Source organism: Ptiloglossa arizonensis, chromosome 8, assembly GCF_051014685.1.
Source record: "Ptiloglossa arizonensis isolate GNS036 chromosome 8, iyPtiAriz1_principal, whole genome shotgun sequence".
NCBI classification, from domain to species: Eukaryota; Metazoa; Arthropoda; class Insecta; order Hymenoptera; family Colletidae; genus Ptiloglossa; species Ptiloglossa arizonensis.
In genome coordinates, this window is record NC_135055.1 from 24,271,938 (window position 1) to 24,299,466 (window position 27,529).

The 27,529-nt window shown below is 52.2% G+C and overlaps 1 protein-coding gene across 1 annotated transcript in view; it reads left to right on the plus strand.

Annotated features, from left to right (window-relative positions):
• The first annotated feature begins 243 nt into the window (after positions 1-243).
• The window catches only part of LOC143150707 (uncharacterized), a 56,954-nt gene continuing 29,668 nt past the window's right edge, over positions 244-27,529 (plus strand). Inside the window, 2 exon segments of the mRNA XM_076319152.1 lie at positions 244-343; positions 23,977-24,219. The gene's annotated coding sequence lies outside the window, so the exon portion shown is untranslated.

Consider the following 27,529-nt stretch of genomic DNA (forward strand, 5'->3'; position numbering starts at 1 on the left):
ATTTAAACGAAACGAACGACGCGCGTAGCTCACGTATAATCTTTCATCGTGATTAAAATTATTCCTCGAGTGGGTCGATAAAAATTTTTTAATTTAATTAATTCGTGTCGTTGCGCGTCATGCGGACAAGAGTTAAACTAGAGGTTTGTTCGCGGCCATTGTGAACGGGCTTTGTTGGAAAAATTAGTTGGCGTCGAGTCGCGCGAGATGGCAGTAGTGTTTCCCCCGAGACGATGAATTTGAACGCACAAGCGCAGTGACTGGCGTACTCAAGTGAGGTGTTGTTGCAAGTGATTGGGATCCGTCTTTCGACGCATTTCTCCAGGATATATTGCTATTAACGGTGAGTAAAAGCTCCATTATCTTTACCAACGTAGTTTATTCATCGATCGATCAGTTTTCGTCCGTTGATTCGCTTTACTTTGACCATTGAATGGAAAGTTTGGTAACGGCGCATCGCCGGGTGACGCCGGTTCTGTGAAAACGTATTTCGTAGCACGTGGAGCCCAGCGGTTTCTGAACGAACTTTTCAGGATCTTTGCTCTCGTCGGTCTTTCGAAACTCGATATCTCGGCGAATTTTCCGTGTGCTCGAGGATGCTCGATTTCGACGCGATGCATCACTGTATAGAATTTGTTTGTCGTTGACAGACAGACAGACAGACAGGCGGCGGCGGCGGCGGCGGCGGCGAGTTTCTATCCGCTTTTGCACGAATTATGCGTCATCCGACGTTATCAAATTTTTTGGTACACAATGATATTCAGTCGTTACGAATAACTTTCTAAAGTGGGTTTGTAAACCGAAATATCAAGTTTTTGATAACTATTGTACATTGTTCGATTTGCATCACGAATCGCTCGTATTCTATGACGACGTTACGGAATCGATCAAGTTTCTCTCGTGAAATCGCGAGGAAACGAATGCATTCGTGGCAAAAGATTTAAAAATTTAACATAAATTTTTAATCGCAAAGCATAAACAGCGCTATAATTATCGCGATTTATGTTTGTACTTTCATTTTACATTATTTATACGATTTCACTGTGTAGCGAAGTTGCTCGATTCAAGGTTAGCTAGGTCAAACGGGGGTATGGATCTGTCGCTGCTGAACAAAAATTGTGACGTTTTTCAATCGTGGAGCGTATATCGACGTAAATTTCGACGTCACTTCTTTTTTATTATTTTTTATGCACGGTCGTATCGATTTATATCAAGTTATCGTCATCGCCTTTGAGATGTAAAAGTACGCACGCATCATCCTCGGGAGTGTTTTTTGACTCTCGTAAACCCTGGACAAATTTTTATTCATACGAACGCTATAACGATTTCGGTGCTCTCCCTCCCCCCTCTCTATCTCTCTCTCTACTACTACCCCCCCCCCCCCCCCGTAAATCTTACTATTTCTTTTCGTTCTCGGTTACAGTACAATGAAAACGTGCATAGTAAAAGTAAATTTTTCGTAGGTCGAAAAATATTTGATACGCCTTTACAGTGATTTACGAATAACGGGTTTGCCCACCTCTCTCCCGGTTCACAGTGTCAACACGGGGGTGTTCGTTTCTCTGTTTTCGCTCGCGTACATTGCATTAATCGCAGAGCATAGATTCACGACAGATACCGGTTTAGAAGCGAATTAGAAGTCGACGAGTAACATTTATACGTATCGTAATAGGTCGCGCAGTTGCTGGTCACAGTGCGTTGCTTACGATATTCGCTAGACGGAAAATCTCTGTTATTAATGCTTTCGTTCCGACGATCATGCGTCTCGACTTGCTTCGCGGTGGAATCGCAGGGGCAGGGTAGGTGGGGTAATATTCTTGGTGTACTATTTTCGAGTGATCCCTGTGGTTTTGAAAGCGTCCGCCTCTGTTCGCGTGGTGCGTATGCGAGTCTGCCGTGTTCCTCTCCTCTCCCCTCCTCTTTTCTCCTCTCCTCTCCTCTCCTCTCCTCTCCTCTCCTCTCCTCTCCTCTTCTCTCCTATGCTTTCAGATACTGAGATTTATTTTCGTGCGACGAAGAAATCAATGACGAAGCCGATAACCTCTCTCTCCGCGCGTCGCGGATAGGAAACCTTTGGGCTCTCTTGTATCTGATTTATATGCACGGCCGTACATATGCGATCGTGTAGTCAATTCCGAGCACGGACCGCGAGTTCCGGTTCCTATTCAAGTGGCATCCTCTGTATCCCGACGTACCGCGTCTTTCTTCGCTTCGTCTTCCTCGTCGACGAGTTTAAGCATCGTCCAGCCAAGAGATATACTTAACGTTCCCTGTCCACGCTCCGTAGGAAATTATTCCGATATTCGACGCTCCGAAAGAACCACTCGAACGAAAATGTGCGCATAGATGGCGATCGAAAATACGAGTTCGGAATGTCCGATCGCGATCGATCGCGACAAAAATCGTGCGTAGTTAATTGTCCAGAATGGCATAAAATTTCGCATATCGCAATGTTCGAGCAACTATCGTTACTTTACAGCGTAACGAGAATTTGTTTCGAAATTACGGTTTGCATTTGATATCTTAGATCGTTGGTATCGAGCGCCGGTTATCGACCCCTTCCGACACGCTTTGTCGCTCTTTTTTAATACTCCGCGACGATCGTGGCGAAATCTTTCTAACGGGACTTTGAGTAAACCGTAAAAACCTCGTGGAAACGTCACGGCATTGACTTTCTTTGTTCCGCTAGCGTAAACTCCCGTTCCCTCTGTTCCGTAGGCTCCGGCTGGCGATGAGAAGAGACGCGAAGCAACACTCTCGGAGTCTCGGAGTTTCTTTCGACGCGTTCATTTGTTGGACGCTCGGTAAATTTGTTCCAAAGTCGTCGCTCGTCGCTCGTCGCTCGTCGCTCGCGATTAAGAACCAACAAATACGCGCGAAAACGAACACGGCTCTCGAACGATTCGCTAACGTTCCGAGTCGAGGGAGCCGGTTTTTTCCCCCATCGTCCATTACGATCGTATCATCGATCACGAAACGATCGTATCTCGGTCAATAATTCACAAGCGTCGTTACGCGCGACGAATAACGCGTTCGATTGGGATTTCTTTTGTCTCCGGAGGTATATCGTTCGTAATGTCGCGATCTCTTGGACGGCGGTAGCGAAAGGTATCGTTTTTAAAAGGTATTCGCGACTGGTGTTCCGGTTTCAGCCGGACAAACGAAACGCGATTTGTTCGGAAGCGCGTTAATGGTCGATCGTCGCGTTTCGTTGCGGGTTCTCGGACCAAAGAGTTGCCAACCGAGCGGCATAAAAGCTTTTCGAATTCGTACGGAACCGGATCATCTTCGCTGGTATTCCAGTTTTCTGTAAACGGTACGAGTCACAGCGGTTCTCACAGGCCTCGACCCGGGCAATTAGGTCGAATGGAAAGCGCGACGAAGGGCTATAATGCGTGAGAACCGCCCGTTTAAGGCGCGAGAACTGGTTCTGGGCCGATCGCGGGCATCTTCTTCCCAAGGTCTTCTTCTCGATGTTAAACACAGCAGAGATGTTACGAGCTCCTTGGACTGCCTGAAAATAAACGTCGGGGACAAGGAGCCCCGGGGACCGCCTTTCCTCGAGGCTCCTTTCGCCCGTTCGAAACGTGTGCCCTTTCTTCCCCTCGTTCTCCTTCTCTTTCTCCTTCTCCTTCTCCTTCTCCTTCTCCTTCTCCTTCTCCTTCTCCTTCTCCTTCTCCTTCCTCGCTCACCTACCTGGCGAACGTTACGAAATATTCCCGATCGTTTTAGATTCGAGCTGGAATTTCATCGACGAAAAATAAAATTCGGATCCGGTCGGCCAGTGCGTGCAACGTTGCTTATCCACGAACGACCGTGTTCGTCGAAACAATCGAGTTACCTTTTTCATCTTTCTTCTCTTCACGGTGGTTGGTTTCGGAGAATTTTTCAAGCCGTAGATCGAACGAGGCGATTCGAAATCGTCGGTGGACTATCGGTCTTGTAACGGCGCGATATACGGGATACACGATTCGCGAAACGCAATGCGTTCGAATTACGATTTTTTTAACCGACTCGCGAGGAAAAGACTGCGCGTGAGGTCGGTATCGGTTTGGCGGCCGGGCATCACGTGCACCGGGAGTGATTCTCTTCCATGCCGTGGCTCCGTTGTCAAGTGGACAATATCTTCTCGTGTTACAACAATGTTACCGTTGCCGAACAAAACGACGCGCTCCGATGTTTCCGTCTTGCGTGTCTCCAACGTGTTCGCCGACCGAGGCCCGCACCGCTGCTCGAGATATCGCGTTATAGGTTAACGCGTATCGCCCATTATTTTCGGATTTTTCGCAGCGTTGTCGGCGTATCTCGCTATCGCGAAACGTTTTCGGCGTCGTCGCGTTCTTTCTTTCTCGGAATCGATCGATTACGTCGAACGCTACGTTTCGTTCAGTCTCAGCCGCGCTAAACGCTCGTTTACCGATCCATTCGTCGACCGCGTCCGTTTCGCAGGCAAACCTCGAGTAGATTCGCTCGTGGCACAACCTTAATGGAAAAGAGGGCCAAAGAGGATCGATCGCATCGATTTACCGTTACGGAGGCCAGTATCCCGTCGTTTGCGTAACTCGTGCACCATGCCCGTGTCGCGATTGCCACTCGATATTTCGATCGAGCCACGTAACAGCAAGATCGATTGCTCCTTCATAGATCACCGAGTACCAACGAGTGGTCCTCGGTTTTCCACGCGTTTACCTTCGATCCCCTGGATATTACCGTCGAGTCGTTCTCCGGTGTAACATCGATAACGCGTGCGTTCTCACCGTGACGTTTCTTCCCCGGTAACGTTGTTCTCCGAGAAGAAAGATTTTCGTTCGCTCGTTCGATGGGACGCGTAGAGATTAGCAGCGTGTGTAGCTAGATTTGCACTTGGCCGTCACGAGCGCGCCTTTACTTTTCCAAACCGGGGAGCCAGGGATACACGGGTGACTGTACACACGAGAGCTTACGGTGCAAGAGCTGTAAGAGCGACCGACCGACCGACCGACCGACCGACCAAACGAGCGAGCGAGCGGACGAACGAACGAGCGAACGAGCGAACGAACGAGCGAGCGAGCGAGCACGAGAGCGAATGGCTGAAGGGAGAGTATGGGGGTTATGGGGGCACGTCCGCACAAAACGGCCACCATAGACACCGGCAGCTGTTCACCATCCGTGCCCTACTCTCTACGCTGTTCTCTCCCCCGCATTCTTAGCCTCTCGGCTTAGCCTCGCCCTTCCTCTCCCTTCCTCCCCCTTCAAACCCCTCTGTCCCTCCGGGCTGATCGTACAAAAGTTCGAGTAGCTTCTGTGCTTCTCCATTCTTTCTCGTTTCTTTCTCTCGCTTCTCGACGCGGGGATCGCGATACGGACACGCGGAGCAAGACTTTCTTCCGACATCTTCTCGTCGAAGAAGGGGTTGTCTTCGACGTCTACGATTCCGAGTTTCCGCTGGCCGACTTTTTACCAGTCCTGGAACCACTTTAAACGTTTATCGCGCAACTCGGTATCCAGAGAGCGATCCGAGACGATCGGAACGACACGAGCACGTAGCCAGAAAGGACGGTCACGTTTATTGCGTAATTCCGGACACGTGGTCGAAATATATCGGAGCTGTTCGTATTCGCTCGAGAGAACGTAAATCTTCTCCAGGGTCCTTCGGCCTCGCCGAAGCGAACGGAAGCGAACGGAAGCGAACGGAAGCGAACCCGCGACGGAACGTTCTTTCTTGGCTCGTGTTGCGGGGATTTCGATGATCGACGCTGTCGTTTTCTTCTTCCTTTCTTTTTTTCTCTCGATGTAGCCATAAATTAGAAACGTCCGCGAAGACACGACGAAATAGGCTGTTCGTTGTTAGGTTTTTACGAACGAAACGCGTTTCGTTTTCATCCCTTCCCGTTCGTTTTTTGCGCGGCGATCGATCGTACACGGTGTTCCGGAATATTCCGCGACTTCCGTGCCGGTACGTTTTATACGAACCCGTAAACGCGTCATCGACACTTGCACGGTTTTCGATGGGTCCGTTCGGACCCAGGAATCGATTTCCTTCTTATTCCCGTTATTTCTTAACTTTTCGAAACATCGATGTCTTTAACGTTCCTTCCGTTCTCGAATCCACGGTAGATGCGGCGAACGGAATCGTTGGACGGTCCTCGCGTTTCTATCCGAAAGTATATCCTGCTCTCCGTGTTTCTTTTTTCTAACCAGGTTTACGAAGAAGCTGTCCAAGTATTTTCGCGTATTCTCGGTGCGCGCATCGCGTCTCTCCGTACAACCTTTGTTCTAGCTTCGCGAACCTGAACCGTAATACGCGAAACAAATGCTCGTGTTCCTTGCGAAAGTAGCGCCGGTGGTCGTCGGTCGTTGTTGGTCGAGTAATATCGCTGTTCGTTCGAACGAAAGACGAGAGGAGACCCCGATGGGTGTGCGAGCGTGTCTGTCTGTATGCGCGGGACGCTTGAAAAGCCACCTCGAAGAGCCAACGCGGTAACTACATAACGGATTAAGCCACGTCCTCGTCGACGAGCCACGAACCGGCAGGAAAATCCGTGATAATGCAGTTACGAGGACCTTTTTCCCTGCTCTCTTGCGTTGCCTCCTCTTTTCGTTCCGATGTATCAACCGAATAGACAAAACTTGCCAGAGTGCCAGCGTTCTCTCCGATTCGACGACTATTTGCGTCTACGTTTGCGTCTACGCGAAAGAACTCGATCGATGATCGATTCGTTTCCGTCGCCGTAACAATTTGGGCGCGACGCGCGCGGTAATTTGCGCGGGGCCGATGAGAAAGAAAAAGTACTTCGATCGAGAAAGTAAGCGCGGTAAGTTTCGGAGTGGACGAAATTTCGTATCGTAAGGCGCGAGTTGGAATTAATTCTTTTCGTCGAACACAGTTCTATCGGAGACAGTGGAAGAAAGACGCTCGGTACGCCCGTTGGACCGCAAGATTCGGAACGGGTGGGGCGAACGGGTGCGCACTCGCACGCACGCACGCACGCACGCACGCACGCACGCACGCACGCACGCACGCACGCACGCGTCTGTGTATCGTTTGAAACGAGTCTGTGAAAAATGGAGAAAAGGAACGATGGCGCCGTAAAAATATTTACACGGCTAAAAATATCAAGCCTGCGCATATCTGTCAGCGGTAACGCAGAAGGACCGCGTATTTTTCTCCGGTGAATCGAACAAGTTTCGGCGCGAACAAAGAGTCCGACGATCCCAGAAATCCGCAACCGATCGTTTTCGTTTCGACGGAAGTCGTCTCTACGGATTCGACACTTTCCTCGAATCCGGCACGGAACCTTTTTCACGAGTCTCGGTTCCTTAGTCTGCCAGTCCCCGCTCTCTTCTCATCGATTACGCTTAATTGCATCAATTAGTCCGACCAATGCGATCGTACGACGTTCGAACGTTGCCCGTTCCTTGACTCGTTTCGTTGGAAGTTATCGCATCTTGCGTCGTTCGGAGCGTCAACGTGTTCATTTTTATCGTAACGTTCGCGGAAGAAAGTGTCGTATTTCGATTATTACGATCAACGGTTCTCAATGGTCGTGCATTTGACGTCATTTTATCACGAAACGGTGCGATACACCGTTACGGGAAAAACGTTAGTTTCGAATTTCACGAACCGAATTGAGCCGTTGCGAGGAAGAGGGGCGAATCGCTCGATAGTCCTTTGAAAAAGTCCAACGACCGCTCTGGAACCGATATTTGTTGGAACACTGAAACACGACACGAGTTTCTCCGTTGTTCCGTTGCTACTCGAAAGTAGTTACATACGTATGCAAGTATCCCGAAGAGAATAGGACCAAATAGAACGAGTAACGGTAGAGCGTGTTTGTTGTGTTTCCGTAAATATCGAATCTCGTATCGCATCGTTTCGGTCTTGTACGAAATAGACGCGTCGTGATTAATACATGCTCGTTCGAGCAGGTTATCGATCATTTGTTACAATTGAATGGTTCGGTTCAATTATTTCCATCGTCGATCTCCTCCCGCTTCAGAGAGAGAGAGAGAGAGAGAGAGAGAGAGAGAGAGAGAGAGAGAGAGAGAGAGATTATTTTTCCATTGCTCCGTTAAAATGTACACTTTTAGTCCATCCGGTCCATTCCTTTGAAAGAACCGTGGCAACGATCCTTTTTCCGCGAGCACGAGCAATGTTCGATTTGCATCCGATCGCATTGTGTCGCGTTCGTGCACTACCGAACCGTCGCGTTAATCGTTTCTGAGTCACTTGAACACCCACGCTAATCTAGCGATGTTATTTCCGCGCGACCGTGGGACGTCGTCACTTTTTTCAACGTTGTCGCGAATGGATAAATGACCGGCTGGTTAAACGCGAGTACAATGGCACGATTATGGCGCGATGCCTTCGTGCCTTTGTGCCTTTGTGGCCGCCTTAACTCGATCAACTCGCCTGGTGAAACGTGTTAAGATTAGACTATACCCGGCACAGCCGCGTTGCTGCAGTTGCTCCTGTTGCTCTACGCAAGGGTAATACGCCACTCTAAAATAGTTGCCGTCCACGAAGGGCGCGTTCAGGGCGAAGGTTAAAGTTCCATTCGACGCGAGAGGGTGTTGCTCCGGCTCCGTATCAAAGTCGCTCTCGTCCCTCCATCGATCTCGTTTTACCGCTGCTCCGAAACCTCGCGCTGCGCGTTTCGATCGGTCGAACCTCGTGACGGCGAATCGTTCGTTGAGCCGGTAGCGTCGGATTGCCTACTCCTTTGCGCAAACTCCGTTCGAGACACCTTGTCCGCCGTTTAATACTTTTCGGTAAAACTCAACCTACGTACAATTGTATTCCTTTGGTCGAACACGTACTTATCCTCTTATCCGTTTTCTCGAAAACGAAGGTACTCTTTGAAGCGATCTTTGAAACACCAGCGAAACACCGCTTCGATCCCTGGATAAATGTACTTCGGTACGCGCACGATACCGGAAAAGAAGCCAACGTTCGAAGATCGAAAGAGATCGCGAAAGCGGTATTTTTTCCGCGTTGGGTTCTTTGAAGAGAAAAATTGAAAAAGTGGCGCGAAGATCCGGGTTCCGGGGGGTACGATTACGAGCAAGCGATCGACGAGTAGCCGTTCTTGGAATTACATCGAACAACGTGTTTCCCTGAACGTTTATCGCGAAACGAATCGAGGGAAAGCGGTTCGAGAGCAAAGCGCGCGTCGAGCTTGAGAAATTTTGAGGGAAACGTTAGGCGAAACGAGCGGTACCGCGTTGCACCGCGGTATTCCGTTGGGATACTCGTGCTTGCGCGCGACGAGGCCTCAAAATAGTCTAGAATCGCGTGGCGCACGGTGTGCAGTCGGTGTTCGAGGTTAAGGTTAAGGCTGTGCACGCGGCACTCCGGCCGCAAGGGCGACACGAAGACGAACGAGGACCACTCGCGAGGGACAGAGACGAATCGAGTTTTATTTAACCCCGTTCGCTTTTACCGCGACGCGAACTCAGCTTTCCCGTAACAAACGCGAACATCGTTGGAAACGGTGGAGCGCGCGGGAGCTTTCGCTTTCTCTTTCTCTTTCTCTTCGCTCCATTCCGCGAATCATCGAGGGAGAAAAATTCCACTCGCCGAGCTCGCCGAGAGAAATTCGAGCACATCGAGAGCACAAGAGAGCCAACGAGAGGCTAAAATGGTTGCTATAAAAATTGGTCGACACTCCCCCGAGGTCTGCGGACGGATTTCCATTTCACGGCGGCTTCCGAAGCGGGATCGACGCTAAATGGGACCGAGTCGATACATTCGGGTTCCGGTTTCGCTATGCTCGGTTGACTATGGGGTTCAGGGGAGACACGCCTAATGCGTATCCTCTGTCCTCGTGAACGCGCAACGTTTAAAACTTGCGTCCGCGAACGCATTTTACTCGTTCCCTATCCTCGGTATTCTCGTATTTTACGGTAAGTCGTGTCCCGCGAGCCTCCCGGTGCCCAAGTCGCGGCCGTGCGACCTTTGCGCGACCTTTGCGCGACCTTTGCGCGACCTTTGCGCGACCTTTGCGCGACGTTTGCGCGACGTTTGAGGGACGTTTGCGAGCAACGGGAGGACTCTTATCGGCGTGGTCCGCCAAGCGCAACGAGGATTCTCCTTTCGAAAACACGATTTCGTATCTCGAGGATAAAGCTGCATCGAATTTGATCGCGGGCCTAAATAAAATTGGCTCGATGGTATTCGATTCGACGGTACGAGCGATGTTCTCCGCGTGGTTCGTCGCTGTCCGAGAACACGGAGCATTATGTTTTTCCCGGCGGAGAGCAATTCCTTCACGGAGATACGGAGTAATGGACCGTTTCTTTGGCCTCCATGACCTACGTCGTTAAGATAGATTCGCGAAGGAGAAGGGGAGAGACAGGCCTCGAACCAGGCAGAGTCCATCGCGGAAGCCGCGCGCCTCCAGTCCGGTCCCACGGAAGGATTCGCTCGCCGTTCCACGGAACATCGAGCGTGTCACGCTTGTCCATCGTTCGCGATGTTTACGAGGTACCATGTGTCACGCGATACCGTTACAAAAGAACCGAAAACTCGACCAACGACGCGATCGCGCCGTTCGAATATCCTCCATGGTTTTCGAACGATCGCGAAACCTCGCGGACACTGCCTCGACACTGCCTCGACACTGCCTCGACACGGCACATCGCGCGCTCCAATTTCGATTCTCTCTACCGCTATCGATACACGATTACTCGAATAATCGTTCACGTTTCTTCGATGGGAATAACGCATCGAGACTCGAGTGGCCGAAACGGGCTTCGAATATCATTCTTCGTACCCTCGAGAGAACATCCGGTGCTCGATGTACCGTACCGGTGCGCTCTCCTCGGTTCTCCAATTTCTTTCAATACCCTCGCGACGATCCAACGAAAAATACCAAGATTCGCGTGACTCGTCCCAGGCGTGAACATTATCGCCTTCGGTTGCGAGCCACCGAACGCTGATAATTCAAGACTCGCTCGTTGTCGCTCCATTTCGCTCGTTCGACCTCCTCCGGATAACCGAAACGAGAAGCCGGGAACTCGACTCGTTTCGATCGATCGATCGATCGATCGATCACGTGTGCGAGAAAGTTTTTGGTAAAGCGACTTTTATTTCGTTTCGATCACCGTTCGATACAAAAGGAAGGGATTCTTCGTGCTCGAATTCGAGGAAACGGATTTCAGTCGTAGTCGACTTGTTTCGAAAACGTTCGGCCTCGACGAAATCTGATCACGCGCGATACAATTTTCGCGCGCGAAACGTGTAAAATATAAATTGCCCGGCAATTTGGTTAGCCGAGACTCGAACGGATTATCTCGGCAACTCGGTTTCACCGAGCGTCGAGCGTCTCTACGTATAGCGCGCCACTATTCGAGTGAGTCATACAACGGACGACCGATAATCTCTGTAGGTCTCCCCCAAGTGTAGCGCGCGTGAATAAAGCGGCTGGCAAACGGAGAAGAAGGCCGACGCGAGCCCGATCGAGAGAGAAGAGAACCATCGTACCGTTTTCTATCGCGCGTACGCCCGATCGAGCGTGTACCGCGGACCGGCTAGGAAACTCCAACACCGGAGGGAAGGAGAGAACGACCGAGAGACGGAGAAAGAACGGTATACTATAGTAGATCGGTTGGCGAGAAAACGGTAAACTGCTCGACGGGACCCGGTGAACGTTTCTCTGCTGTATCTCGAGCTCCAACGTGCCTCGCACCCCCCCGTCCTTCGAGCGTAATGTCAACCGACGAGATTCCATCGATCGAGCAACGAATCTCCGATTCCGACGCCTCGCGGAAATCGATTACGCCTGAGCGCTTATTTCGGCAAATTTCAACTCCAACTATCGACAGTTTTGCTTTTCTCTCGAACCTCTATTTTCAATTTCACTTGTTGCCATCTAACTCGTCGACGAGACGCGACGAGACGCGACGAAACACGCGTTTCGTAATTTTTAAAAGCTTCCCGCGTACCTAAGTTGGCTGACCTAGTTGGATCGAGGGCGCACGATGTTCCGGAGCGCACGGCCCTGCGATGCTCGAAGGATCGAGAAGGAGAGGTGAAAGGACGAGCGGAGGTCCTGGTAATTAAGGCGTTTCGACAAACGTACATCGCGGAAACCGGTTATCCCGGGATCGCCGCTTTTCGCTCGCGTATACCTGCTGGAGGTTGTTCGCAAGGTTGCTCGATTCGCTGGCCCTGACGGTCCTTTCAGCCACAAATATGCGTAACTCGTAACTCCGCGTCTATAGGTAGACGGAGTAAAGTTTTCCTTCACTTTTCACTCTTTTCGACAAAAATCTCGCGCTTCGTGCTCGTTGTTTTCAAGACATTGGCTTTCGTAGCGCTATTAAATAAGAGTTTACGCAGGAAGGTGGAGCTTTCCGTTGCACCGACCGTTCGGAGAATCGAATTAGATTCGTTTAATCGAACAATTTCTCGACGATAATTATCCTCACGCGTATCGGAATCATTGAACATTTCGAAGTTTGGATCTTATTTTAACGAAGTTTCGTGGTTCACGCTGGCACAGTTCGGTCAAGAGCCTCGAGCGGTGCAACGGTGCGGCTCTCGATGCCGATCGAGCACCGATCCTCTCGATGAACGAATACTCGATGTATTCGTGCACGATAGGTACATCGTTTCTAAAATTTTTACTTATTTCGTAGCACGGTTACTCCGCGTAAAACTTGTTCGAAGCAGGGCTTCTCCGAAATGTATAGAAGGGGCACGTGGCCCGCGACGCGATGGAAAAAAATCCCCCTTCCCAGCCCACCTCTCCACCCTCTCGGTCTCGTCCAGCGAGCAGGAAGTATCGAATTAGCGGGCGATCTCGTCGCTGGAAGACGGTACGAGCACGGCAGCTTAGCCTCTAAACCAGCGCTCATTGGGACTGCTTCGACTCCCCGTAGTGTTATACTTATAGCGACGCTATACATACTTTACGGCTTACGCCCCGACTCCGTACGAGCATCGCGATGGAACAGAACCGACCAACGGGTTTATTCCTTGCTTGTCCCGGGTCAGTACCGACAACGTATAGTATCCCCAAACGAACCACGACGAATCGTATCCGTGATCGGAGACTATTGCTTCGTCGCGTCCTCCTCCGGAACGGAAACCTGGAAATTGGAGAATTCGATTTCTCGAGTTACGCGGTGTTGCGATTAAAAAGTATCGTCGCTAACGAACCTTAATTATCCGAATTTTGCGCTCGAACTCGAAGGAGTCCAAGTTGATTGCCGCGTCAGCGTTAGCGAGCCAACCGATACCCTTCAACTTTTGAAAAGTTTTGGTAAACCAACAGCCGAAATACGTTCGACTCGACTGCCCCGGAAGTCGCCGTGCCTCTACCCTGTCCGTCCGTCCGTCCGTCCGTCCGTCCGTCCGTCCGTCCGTCCGTCCGTCCGTCCGTCCGTCCATCCGTCCGTCTGTGTTTGTCTTCCTACGACTCGTACATCCTTTTTCCCCGGACGTAACGACCGTGTCTGTTATTCGACGTACAGCGGTACACTTTAACGCAAGAAAGAAATGCTCCTTCTTGGACGTTTCCATCTCGAAGTTAAAATTCAAATTTGCGATACGTACTGTAGACATTATCGTACGATAGCGGTGTAAATAATCGTTCGGTAAATCGATATTTTATCCGTATAATTCGAAACGAAGTCTTGTTTCGGGTTTCGTTCGTTCCGACGACTCAAAGGTTTCTCGCGCGGAGAAAAGAACGTCTCGAAATTACGAGATCCCGAATGCGTTACGAAACGCAGTCTCGTAAAAATTGTTGTCGCTCGCTACGATCGATTAGAAATCCTTTTACACGGTGGACTCGAGCGATTTCCGACCCCGTACGTTTTCCCGGCAACTCGAGAAACTGCGTAATATATTTAACGATGACGGGAGCGACGTTTCGCTTTCGAAAGCCGCGATCCGGCAGCGCGCGGAGATCATCTTCGAAGATTAAGCCAAAAGAGGATCGAGAGTGTCGAGTATCGCGTCCGTAAAGGTCTACCAGATTTTTTTCTCCGAGACCAGCTCTGCGCGTGTTGCGTCGAGCGACCGCGAGGCCTTTCGAATCTCCATACGTTTCGCGCGTTTGAAAATTCTTTTCCAAAGCGTACCAGTTTCGTAGATCGACGCTGAATACTGTAATCGCCGAGTCAAATGCGTAAAAGAACAAGGGGAGGAGCTCGCTCGCACGATGGCACGCTGACCACCTTTGCGGTAACGCGATACCGAAGCCAAAGGATACCGGAACAGAGATATCGAATCGAAGGTTCTGGCCACGATGATTTCGCGACCGATCGATTCCACGTTTCCGTTGGATGTTTCAAAGTCTTGTTCGTACTATTTACAAGCGACTCTCGAAACCCTTGAGCAGCCGAGCTCAAGCCGGGGGGGGGCTTTGTTTGCTTCGACGTTATCATCTTCAAACGCACAAACACTCTCGTGCATATTTACATTTTAAGTAGCACCGGTAGAGCGATTTAGTTGCGTTGCGAAGCAACGCGTGGACGGACAGCTCGAAAACAAAAGACACGATAGCGTCGGAGTTCGTCGCCGATATCCGGTAGGTTTCGTTCCGATCTTTGAATTCTTTGGAAAATCTATCGGTCTATTACGGTTGGGAGAAGCCTCGGAGACACGTATCGCGTTACGTACGCGAGATAGTTGCGCGTTACGAGTCTCGTATTTTCGAGGAGCGATCTACGACCGTTGGTGGCATCGGTGATAACGAATCGCGGTAAGCGTGAAAATCGACCTTGTCGGACTTTTCGACCCACTTCCCGTTCATCCTCTCCGCGATTTCGTACACCGAGAAGCATTTTCTGGTTTCACCGCGATACACGGATTATAAATAACCCCATCGGGGGAGCATTTGTCCTTGGATATCGTACGAGAATCGTGTACGTGTGTACTCGCGCATTCGTCTAGAGGAGAGGGGTGGAGGGGACGGAAGAGGGGAGAGGTCCCTCTCGCAAACAAAGTTGATTGTCCGGCCTTGAATCTGCGGCCAGATGTCCTACGAGCGTCGTGGCGCGCATACGCGCGTCCGCGTGGTGTTTCTCTTCGGAGTAATTTTAAAAACCTGTCCTCTTGCTAGCCGAAACGCACGCCCGATTCGACGGAAGAAACAATACGGTCGCATAATTTCCAAAGCGTTTGGAAAATATTCCCTTTAGAATGATGCGCTGCTCGGATTTCGCGAGGGTAACTGGATAGATGATATACGTACGTAGTCAACGCAACGCAACGCAACGCAACGCAACGCAACGCAACGCAACGCAACGTTCTTTGACGTAAGAATCGGGTTTCGCCGATAACAGAAATTCGTGCATACGGCAGAATGTGGTTCTTTAATGAGTCAGCCGGCGATTATTTCACCGAGTCACAGCGACACGGGCTGGCCCAGCCCAGCCCAGTCCAGCCCAGCCCAGACCAGACCAGCCCAGCCCAGCCCAGCCCAGGCCAGCCTAGCCCAACGCGACCAAGCCCAACCCAGTCCAGCCTAGTTCAGCTCCGCTCGGCTCGGCTTGGCTCGGCTCCGCTTAACGTGTCTTTCGGCTTCTCTGTGCGGAATCGCCCCTGAACACCGAGAGACCTCTCCGTTTCTCGGCACAGGGATAAGCTTCCAAGCACGGGGTTGGTCGGTGCCTGTCGGCTTAGAACATAGCGGGGGTGGCCGCCACCGATGGAGAGAACCCCATGAATCATCCGACGTACAATCAATACGAAAGCAGCACCGACCCTCTCGTGGAAGTGGCCGTCGAAGCGGTTGGAAGCGAGTTCGTCGCGAATCGGGTTCGTAAAGGAGGGTGAACGACGACGTCCTTGTGAACGCTGCCGCTCCGCGCCACGAGAGGGAACGGGAAATACAGGGAAATACAGGGAAACAGGAACGGCTTTCTCTCCGTGCGAATTTCCCCATTTCACGGAACGTCGTCTACTCGTATTCGACCGCCAAAGTCTCGATCGCTGTTCGCGAGTTTCTTTTCCAGGATAAGCGCAACGAAGTACGAATCACGGTGGAATCGATCCGACCGATGCGAAGCTCGCACCGTGCTATCGATTGCTTCCAGAATGACGAAATAAACATGCGAAAGCCGAGTGTTTTTCTTTAAGCGGTACGACGCAATTGCTCCGAGGAACGTCGGATGTTTCAGCGATTTACGTACCGCGTCGGTCGATCGATCCTTTCTCTCCCGCCGACGAAAATAATGTACACTTTCGTTTATTTAAAAATGCGCTCGCACCTGACGGTACGACCTTACCTAGATGTGCTTTTTCGACGCGTTCGGGAATAAAGATATAGCGCACCGTTGATTCAGATGGACACGTTTACATCCGTTGCATTCGTCGTTCGGTATCGATGAAAATCATTCGTTTCTTCCGTTTTTCCCCCAAAGTTCGCCAAGCGTCGTAATCGATTGGCTCGCGAAAATAATTGCACGCGACAAAAGAGAACAGTTATTCCGATTTGCCGAACTCCTTTCGTTTCGCGCGTCGAGACTCGTTCGTTGAAACTCGTCTCTCGGGTTTCGATCACGGAATTTTCTCCTTCTCGATGTATTACGGCTCCGTTGAAGACTCGAAACGCGAGTTTTAGGAATTCGATTTTCGATTTCAAGGAGTTCTTCTGCTTGGACGTTTCGCAAGACCGACGATGGTTTCGAAAAATCTACTTTATCTCGTTCTCCGGCGGGGTAGATGGTCGGTTCTAGTTGTCTCGTTGTCTCGTTGTCTCGTTGGCTCGTAGGCGACCGGTAGGTACACCGGTACGGTGTACGAGACCACCCTGGTCACGTTTCTCGTGTACAGTACTCGCGGTCCTCGCGCGGTGTACACCCTATAAACGAAATCAGCATCGAGGACCGTTTCGTGAGGCTTAATTAGAACTTAATTGCTCGGACGTTGGTGATTTACCGTCTCGTTGGGGCAACCGGAACGGGCCACCGGGGCAGAATGGTAGCGCGCGTGCGCGCGTGCGCGAGCCCGCGTATCGTTAGCCTTTTCGGCGAGTCGGGCGATATTTTTTGGCGAAACGTGAGCGAGCGAGCCGGGATCGGGGTCGTTTCGGCTGTTAATTTCTCTCGCACGTATCCACGGCTGGTCCCGTAGGAAGAAGAAACCGAGTTTCGGATGTTAATTATGCGCGTACCGTGTGCATTCCATCGTACGGTCGCGCGTGCCTCGCATCCGAGACGAAGAGAGCTCGATCGGTCGCGTAAAGAATTTGCGGAGCGAGTCCCCTTATTTCGCGCGAGTAACATCGGAAGACAATCGGAAACTCGAATTTGCGTCGAGCAATGTTCCGATCGTTTTCGACGCACGCGAAATACAATGCGAGCGGCTACGCGCTAATTCCAACGACGCGACGTCGCGTCGCCACGAGGCCGCGACCGTTCGTTTATCGGTTTTACCGATCGGCCAAGCGTGTTCGTCACGCGAACGAGCGTGCATCGACGAAAAACGTTTAAAAAATTTACTTTCCCTTGGAACGGTTCGCGAGAGGGTGAGCCGAGCAACTTGCCGTCCGTCCGTCCGTTCGTCCGTTCGTCCGTTCGTCCGTTCGTCCGTTCGTCCGTTCGTCCGTCGGTCGATAGAGGCGTAGCTGGTCGGTGTAGGTTAGTTTACTCTCTCGATGGCGATATACGCACACATTTTGCACGTGCAAGGAAGGAGATATCGATGGTCGGTTCCAACGAGACAAAAGTTTCACGGGAACTGAGCGCGCACGTACGGATGTCTGTTGGTTGCGCGATAGTACAACGCTCGGAACGTATTCGCGCGAGCGAACGCATTCCTCGAGTACGTGCACTGGTTTTTCGCCGAGTTACGCGTACAGACGCGCCACGTTCGTGTGGTCGCGCGTGTGCGAGTGCACGATCGGGAAAATAATTTCGGGCGCCAGCCGTCCAGAGTTCCGACGGATGCGAGGGATTCGTACGACCGATGAACTTTTATTCGGAAGTAGAGATTTAACCGTATTAAAATGGCAGGTCAACCGGGTCCCGGCACTCGACGCGTATGATTCGTGAGCGCGTTTAAGGTCGTCGGAACCGGCGTCGAATAATGTAATATTAGCGGTCGTTGGTGCTTTGAAGTCACAAAGGTCCTCCGCTCGCTCCGATCCGTAATTTACCGCTCGATTCAATGGAACGATTCTCTCCGGGTTGACCGTGATCGGGATATGGGTAATTACGTCCTCGTTGATTTCCTCCTCTGGTCGAATCGGTGCGCCCGATAAGTCGCGAAAGTAAAACTCCGTATCGTAATTTCTCTTCGGGCATCGGATTATGGGCGATAAAGCTAGCCCGATCCAACGGTACGACGCTCGGTAGTAAATATTTGCGTTTCGAACGGTCGATGCAAACTTCCAACGGACCTACGATCCCCGATATTCGTCGCGGTCTACGGTATTTCTAAAGATTCGCCCGGTAGAAAACAATTTTCCTCGGAAAACCTCTACGAAAAAGGGAGCGAAAAAGAACTCGGACCGTGGGTATATCGAGAAGATCCGTTGTCGCACCTCGATCGATGTGTCGTTAATTAAACGCGATTCGGAATGGGAAAAGTAATTTTATCCGTAAATTTTTCCATTTACCCGGCGAACTTTTTCCCGGCGAAAGCTTTCCAAACGTCTAGGATCGTTCGAAGGAACGGACGGCGGGTGTACCTTGTCGTTGGCATTGGATCAGAGCCGCGGCGCGTGGCCTTGCGCCCGATTGCATTTTCGTCGAATTACGATCCGCGGGATATTCCATCTGGTCGTTGACCTTGTTGCGCGGCATCGAAACGCGTAGGCGTTCCATTCATCGGCCAAGAAGGGGTCTCTACGTGTCCAAAGTATGTACTCGTACCATTTGGCATCGTGTCATAGATACGCACGCCGTACATCTTCGTTAATTGGCGCCTCGAATAGCACGTGTCTACGCGACCGACCATCGCGCGAGATCCACTCGAGTTTCGCGGTTGAATTCGTTCGTCGAATCAGCCCCGCGGTTCTACGATAATTTGGTCGACGACCGAGCCAGAATTCGTTCGAATCTTTGGGTTCTCGGCGTCCATCGAGCGTCGTCGGGACAGAATCGAGATTTTCTTCTTCGACAAAACCGGCGCGTTTGATGCTCGCGATTGGATTTTCAAATACGCGCCGATACGCGCGACATTCTTCGAGTACGTTCGCTCAAACGTTCTCGCAGTCGACGGCTAAGGTGGAGCTTCCGTTTCCGGCAACGAACGTGCCGTATACGCGAATCGACACCGTCCATTACACGCTGTATTCCTCGTAGCTCCTCGAAGTCGTCCCTTTCCGCTAGAAACCAACAGCGCGAGTTTCTCCATTTCGTCGAACGTCCGCTCCAAGATCTTTTATCGCGCGGATCGTCGAGCTTTCCTCGAAACATTCGCAGCATCGTCCAACGACGAGATCGTTCGTTCGTTTCTTTAATCGCACGGCGATAACGATAATTCGCGTAGACCGAATAATTTTGAAGAAAATAAAACGGTCCGTTGCGGGCGGGGCAATCGCTCGAAGATGTTTCGGATCGTCCCGAGAAGTTTGCGTACGATGAAAAGGTTTGGTTCCCTCGTTCGAGGGATCGATGGAAATCGGTGCTCGTTCGCCATATGCTCGCCGGTACCGTTGTCGAGGTTCCTTAGAGAGCCGGTTTTCATTTCCCGTCGGCGCGAAAGAATGGTTAACCTCGCGCCGATAGACTCGCCCCCTTCACCGCCTCTTTCCGCACAATCTCGAAGCCCGCGCGTTCTTTTTCTCTCCTCCGAGCTAGACACCCGGCTACGCGAATCCCCGTGCATCCTTGCGCAAAGTCTCGCGTTGCTGCGATTAAACAAACGCGTGTCGCACGACGCTCTCGGCGCTCTCGGCGCTCATCGCTCAGCGTTCAACGCTCAACGCTCAACGTTCAACGTTCAACGTTCAACGCTCAACGTTCAATGCCGAACGTTCGACATTCGACCCTCTCGACGTGTTCGCGATCGATACAACGCGGATCGTTTATCGCGTTTCTTTGCTCTTTAGAGTCGAAAGTTACTCCGACGCGTGGCATCGCATACTTTTTTCCCGGGGTAAGCACCTTCGATGGAAAAAGTGTTCGATTTTCGGTGAAAACGGTAATCGAATATTTTTCCAACGGTACTACCGCGCGAGCCGCAAAGTGTTAACGCTTCACCGTCGCGGTGAATCGGTCACGACCGAGTTACGTCGAGCGATTTTCAGAGCGGAAACGTTGTGGTAATAATATCGGTTAAAAGTGCGGTGAAATGAAAAGGAACTGGCGCGCTCGCCGTTTCGCGGAACGGTTCGTCGCATATGGAATCTCGATGACGCGTCCTCGCGAACAAAGAAATCCTGTCAACGCTCCATTGATAACGATATCGCTCTGAAAATAGCGATTCGTCATTGTCCCGTACCTAATTGGGTTAATGCGTTTCGCAGCGAGTGTCTCTTCTCGGACGCGAGTTCGAAGAAATATCGATCGTAGCGCATTCTTTGTTCGTATCGATACGAACGAGCTACGCGAGAAAGAAAAGAAACGAACGGTAATTTGCGCATTCGACGATAATCGGCATTAAAAGTAGAGCGGTGCAACGCGACTGTTCGCCTCGGGATTATTCGGGTCGTTCGTTGATCGAATTTATTATTCGAGGATGGTCGCTCGATCAACGAAAAACACGTATCGCGCTCGATAGCGAAAGGTGGGTTTCGATCGTTCGTTCGCGAGGTTCGTGCACGTCGGATCGCGTTCAAATAGGAAGTCGAGCGGTATCCGGTGAGCCAGCCGTGCGGGCTCTCCTAAAATCGATTTCCATTAATTCGGGAAAAGCCGTCGCGATACGCGTATACCGTTCGCCGAGACACACCAACGAGCAAGAGAAATATTCGGACGTTGGATTAGAAATACCGGACGAGTCCGGTGCGCGAGATTCCGTTCTCTATCGCGAATACATCGGAATCGTCTGTTAACTCGCGGTAACAGGAACAACGGTCGAAGCGCTTCCTCGCGAGCAATTCGTAGCGCGTTACGGCGTCCTCGTTGCGAATGAGTAACCCTCGAGTGTAGAGCGCTCCAAGAATTTACGCCCCTTTACGCCCCTCTTCGTCCGCGTCCCTACTTCCAAGACGTTCTCTTCGTCCGCGGATTTTACAATTACGATCGACCGATCCTTCTCGATTTCCTCCTTCTCTTTCGCCAGTGTTTCGAAAATTGTTCGCGTATCCCGCGAGAAGGTCGAGGTCGCACCGTTCGGAAACCGTAATCGGATTCTCTTTCGCGGAAAATCTTTATCCGGGCATTGTTACGCGCGCATACAAGTGGGCGTACCGAGTCAACGAGCGTGCGTGCGTGCGTGCGTGCGTGCGTGCGTGCGTGCGTGCGTGCGTGCGTGCGTACGTACGACGATTCGATACCGAATCGTAACCGATTTTTTCTCTTCCACTTCGAACCGCTTATCGATAACCGATTTCCGGCGATCGATGCGACTGGAGCGCACGGAGCGCACGGAGCGCACAGAGCGCTCGTGCATCGGCATCGATCGAGCCTTACGCATTCCACGCGGATAACCGTTTCTTCGGTGCGTTTGCGGTTTCGCGCGGCTGTTACGAAGAAATCGATAAACGGTCGCGTCACTGTTTTAGCTCGGCACTAGCGAGACCTCGCCATTTCTTTTTCCCGAGTAAATTCGAGAACGTAACCAGTTCGTTCCAGAAGTTTGACCGGTGACCGAGATCGAACCGTACGGCGAAACTAGCAAAGTTCGCGTTTTACCATTTTTAATACCAGCTAGGAAAATTTTAAACGGTCTGCGGTCAAGACATTTCGATATTCTTATAAATTATACGCCTCCTGCGTTCCTACGCGTCCCGTAGAAAGAAAATTTGATGTTACATCGTTTGAGAAAACTAAATAAAGCTGCTCGAATGTCGCTTTGAAAAGTTCAAAGTTCGGAAAAAATCGTGGAACGCGCACAGTTGGCCGTAGCGGTTGTTCGGAAATCGATACAACGCATCGTTGACCGAGAACGGTAGAATTTTGCTCGTCGTCGAAAAGCGGTGTGTCGCATCGAAGTCTCTGGAGAACGATAGATAGAGAGAAGAGAGTTGAACGTTTGTCGTCGGTGTTTAGTTCGAAATACCGAAATTCCAGACGCGCCGAACTGTTATCTAACTCGACGCGTCTCGTCGTCGGTCCCCAGCGTTCCTTGGCGTGCCGTTTTTCGCATTAGTCACCGTTGCGAAAGGCGAAAGGCGACTCTTGTAGACCAGTTGTAGAGGCAGGCAGGCAGGCAGGCAGGCAGGCAGGCAGGCAGGCAAGCGAGCAAGCAAGTGAGCAAGCGAGCAAGCAAACAAGCAAGCAGCAGCACCAGCAGCAGCAGCAGCAGCAGCAGGTATACGTGAATCGTATTTTGTTTCGGTTGAACGACCACCGTCGTAGTTGCCTAAACAATGTACGATTTCCAGGTAGAACGCGCAACGATCGACCAAAGATTACGGGGTATAGCCTGTAGATAATCTCGTGGGATCGATGGCTCGAAAAAAGGCACGATATCGAGAACGACGTTATTGTACCGTGCGCGACTCTCCGACGATACGAGTTCCGCGTAACTTTCGCGTAATCGATTTCCTCCCACTCGTCGAATTCGGTCGAAACGCGCGTATTACGGTAGGTCGTTAACCGAGTACCTAAATTTGCCCCTCGAGTTTCCAGCGAGAATAGATCGACCGGAGCGATACTACGCGTTACGGATCGACATCGGGGGAATCGTGTCGATCCAGAGGAATCGAAACTCGACGGACTCGCTCGGTGTACTCGAGAAAGAGTTTACCCCGAAGATGGATACTTTCTCTTGGAGCCTCGTAGTCCGCGTTCCGAGTTACGGAGCCCTCCGCGACAGGACCCCGCCCTGAAGCTCGAAGCCCCCATACCCCGACGTTCTCGGCGAGCTCGAGTCAGGGCTGCCACCATCCGAATCGAGTCCCGGGGTGCCGGGCACGGCCGGTACGTTCCTGGCTGGCTCCCGTCTATCCTGGAGCTCATTCTTTCTCCGACCGTCGTGCGGTGCAGAACGTAGCGGTGAAACGGAGGAAACCCGCGCTCGGTTGCTCGGTTGCTCGGTGGAACGCGGACGCACGGATACGTAGAAACGCAAACGCGTTTTCACGCGGAGAAAAATTCTCGCGCGAGAATACACGACGGAGAAAGAGAGTACGAGGTTGTGTTCTCCAGCGATATTTTCGTCAATTTGTGCGGACGTTGGGTTGGCCGTCCCACGCTCCTCGATTTTCTCGGGACAAAGAGAGAGAGAGAGAGAGAGAGAGAGAGAGAGAGAGAGAGAGAGAGAGAGAGAGAGAGAGAGAGAGAGAGAGAGAGGCGGTACGCAACCAAAACTGCGGAACGCCGGGAACAAAGGAACGGTCGACGCGAGAGACGTCGAAACGCGAAACGATCGATCGTTCGGTTCGACCGTTGTCCGGGTATCGTCGCGATCATCGGGAACTGTGTCTGCGGATCGAACGTCCTCGCGCTTCTCTCGCGAGAGTGAATTTTCGCGCGATCGCCCTACCGATGATTTTTCCGATCGCCACGGAGACGAAACGCGCGTGTACCTGTTGGTGATTTGGAGATCGAGAAGTGTGTAACGCGGGAGACACGAAGAAAAATCCAGAGAGAGGGCCCGGAGGGGCAGGAGCAGGGAACAAGGAACGGACAGAGGGGAGAGAAAAAGAGTGAACGCGCGCGCGAGTGAGAGCGTGCGAGCGAGCAATACGCTGGTGACAGAAAGACGGTCGGTCGGACGGACAGACGGACGCCGCTTCCCCTCCGCTTCTCTCTCTTCAGTCGGTCGCGCGTTACCGAGCCAAGTGGATGAGTTCGCGATCGCGCTCCCGCTAAAAACTCTGCCGTCTCGGTCGAACTCGTTCGGTGTTTGCGATCGTCTTTACCGTCTCGAGTAACCTCGTGTGCTTGCCAGCCGCTTCACCTCTCGTTACTCTCGTGTCTGTCTAGACGCCAGGCACCGTGCTACACGCCCGCCACCGCAGCCGCAGCCGCCGCCGCCGCCGCTGCTGCCGCCGTCGCTGCCGCCGCCGCTGCTGCCGCCGCCGCCGCCGCCGCTGCCGCCGCGCCTCCTCCCCTTCCTCTCGGAATAATATATCCAGTGTGTTTTCTTGTGGCGAGTCGCGGCGAGGGACACTCTTCGAGGGAAAATTTCACCTCGACGCGCCACTCAGGACGCCCTCGACCACCGAGGTGAGTAACAAGCACCCCCCCGAGTGCCGGCTCTTCCCTCCTTTACGCTCGTTTCGCGCCCACCTCTCGCAGGGTGAACGCCTCGGTTATCTCCGCGTGGTCTTCGATCTACAACACCGCGCGCTGCCTTCCGTCTGGCCTTTCGATTTCTTTACGGTGATTATCGACTGGATACTCGAACGAACAATTGCTTGGGATTGTGCGCGTGCCTGCGTGCCTACGTGCCTGCGTGCTTGCGTACATGTGTGCGTGTGCGTGTGCGTGTTGTACGTGTGCGTACGCGTTGTACGCGTTGTACGCGATGTACCCGTTGTACGCGTTGTACGCGTTGTGCGTGTTGTGCGCGTGTGCGCCCGCCGCCTCGTCGATTTCTGTCAAGATCACACGCGAGGAACGGTAACGCGTCGAGCGGGATTTCGTGCACGTACCCCCGCGCCATTTTGAAGATGGGCACCACCATCGATCGATATAGCGGCGGCCACAGCAGCAGCCGTCGCTCGAGAAAGCCGGCTTTCGGTTTTACTTGTTCCAACGACGACATCGTTCGTCTTTCGATGGATCGGTCGCGATCGATCGTTTCGCGGTGTCGCTTCGTTGGCCGATAACCGGTCACGAAAGTCGCCACAGTCCTGATCGAAGGATCGTTGGGAACAGCGGCCAGTTACGCCATCTTGATTCCTTCTCCCACCAGTCGGTCGATATTAAACCCCGAACGATCGACCGTACGTACGATTTCAAGACCTAACCGGTGACCTTTCTCTTCGGTTACGATCAGTCGTGCGGTATTCCGTTCGTCTTTTCTCGATTTGGCATTCGTATCCTGGATTCGTCCAGGCATCCATGGGAAATGGAGCCCTTTCGAAACGGACGCGCGTATCCCTCGATAAACGAGGAATCAACGCGTCGAGAAAACTTGCAACGAAATGGCTTTGTCCGCTTGCAGATTTAGCGGCGTTCGCTTGTTGCCATGGCGAAAGAGAGGGCAGAGAGGGATAGAAAGGAGAATACGTTCTTGCTAACCCGGGTGCCTTAAACAGAGGCGACGTATTTGCCTGCCTGCCTGCCTGGCTGGCTGCTCCCTTGCTCGCTTGCTCGCTCGCTCGCTCGCTTGTTTGCTTGCTTGTTTGCTTGCTTGCCTTCTTGTTTGTTTGTCCGTCTGTATGTCTGCTTGCCTGACTGCCTGCCTGTCTGCCTGACTGCTTGCCTGCCTGACTTCTTACCTGCTTGCCTGCTTGCCTGCTTGCCTGCTTGCCTGCTTGCCTGCCTGCCTGCTTGCCTGCTTGCCTGCTTGCCTGCCTGCCTGCCTGCCTGCCTGCCTGCCTGCCTGCCTGCCTGCCTGCCTGCCTGCCTGCCTGCCTGCCTGCCCACAGTTTCGCCTCCTCTCTCTCCTTTGTGCCGATTTTGCATAGCAGGCCTCTACCTGGCGTGCATTTAAAACGCAGTCAAGGCTTCCACGGAAGCGATTGTTGTCGCTCGGGGAATGGCAGTCGGTGGAGAAAGGCCGAGAAAATGCAGGCCTGGCTAGCTTGCTCGCAGGCAGGCCGCCACTCTCCGCGTGCATGTACCTTGGTCCGATCTTTTTCTCCGCTCGCAAAACTTCGCCTTGTTCGCGTAACAACGATTTTTGTTCAATTCGAGAAATTGCATCAAGTTCGTTCCACGCGTATCGGATTCCAAAAGTAAAGAGAAGTCGATCGATACGGGGGTGTCGTCGTTCGCGATAAATTCTTGAGAAGGAAATTCGCGTCTAAAGGTCCGAGTTTTCCACGTAGAATCAAAAGGTATTCGAAATTCGCTCGAGGTTCGTTTGGCATTCGAGTGCACCTGCATCGGCAGGTTGGTAAACGGTCGCGTTCGCGATCGTTCGCGATCGTTCGCGATCGTTCGCGATCGTTCGCTTTGTCGAGGTTTCGCGATTCGCCACGCACCGGCGCTCTTCCCTCCCTCGCTCCGCACCGATGCCTTTTTCCCTCCTTACCGCAATATCGGCAGCAACCAGTTTCAGCAACGGCGAGTCCACGCCATCCACGCGATAACGGGTCGTTAACTTGCCCACATCTGCCTTTCTCTCGTTTACAAGAACGAAGAAAAGAGCTGTTGCTCGGGCAAACGTGTGCGCCGGAGTTGCGAGTGCCTTTGAAACGGCTCGCGGCTCGACCGGTTTTTCGCGAGAGAACACTGCCCTCCGAGACCGTTCGATGGTAGTTTTCTTTCTTCGGTTCTCAAAAATTCGTCGATCCCCAGCGCGAACGCGAACGCGAACGTGAACGCGAACGTGAACGCGAACGTGAACGCGAACGTGAACGCGAACGTGAACGCGAACGTGAACGCGAACGCTACGGAGTCGATCGGCCCTCGTCCATCCTTTTCCACTCGCATACGGGCGTTTGCTCGCTTTCTTATCTCTCGATCTACGTATCCGTATTTACAAGAGTCTTTACGCTCGGCTACCAGAGATTTTCGTCCTTTGCGAGCAAAGTCCCGTTCTCGGCCGTGTTTACGCGAACGAAGGATACGCGCGTCGCGTTATCGCACCAAAAATAGATTCGTCGCGCGGTACTCCGGATATGCGTATATTTTTAATCTCTCGGCAACCGAGCCTACCCTACTCCGTCCTGTTTCGGTGCTGCACGCTCGACCTTTGCACCCCCTCGCGGACGCGGAGCGAGATTTTCCGTTTGCCCTTGCGACGACCACGACCACGACCACGACCACGACCACGATCACGATCACGATCGCGACGATTTTCATCGGTATACGAACCGTGCGTTGCAGACGCACGTGTGCCGACCGGACGCCGGATTCGTTCACGCATGCGGGACACGCGGCCGAATACGGGCCCGACGATGCGTCGTCGCATTCTCTCCGGGCACGCTCGTAATTCTCAATTTCGAGAACAGTGGGCCGAGCAGATGTCCTTTTTCGAGGACGAACATTGGCCTGGTCTCTCTCCGTCCTTTTCTCTTCGTCTCTCTTCGTGCGCAAGGAATTAGGCGTGTTGGCTCTGCGAAAATAATCGAGGATCGATCGAGTCGGATCGGCGGGCGGGGGTACACTGTCCGCTTGTAGCGGCACGATACACGTTGTTGCATGGGAATATCGTAGGTATACCGTGGTCTTGCGCACTACCCCAACGGACCGGGAGAACAAATTTTTCGTGCGGTTTCTTATTCGCTGATTATTTCACGGACGACGCATCGTGTCTCGATCTCGACGTCCAAGACGTTCACGACGTCCACGACGTCCACGAAACGACCTCGATTGGGATACGTACGAGGTCTCTTGAATCGCATTTATTCGTGCGTTCGAC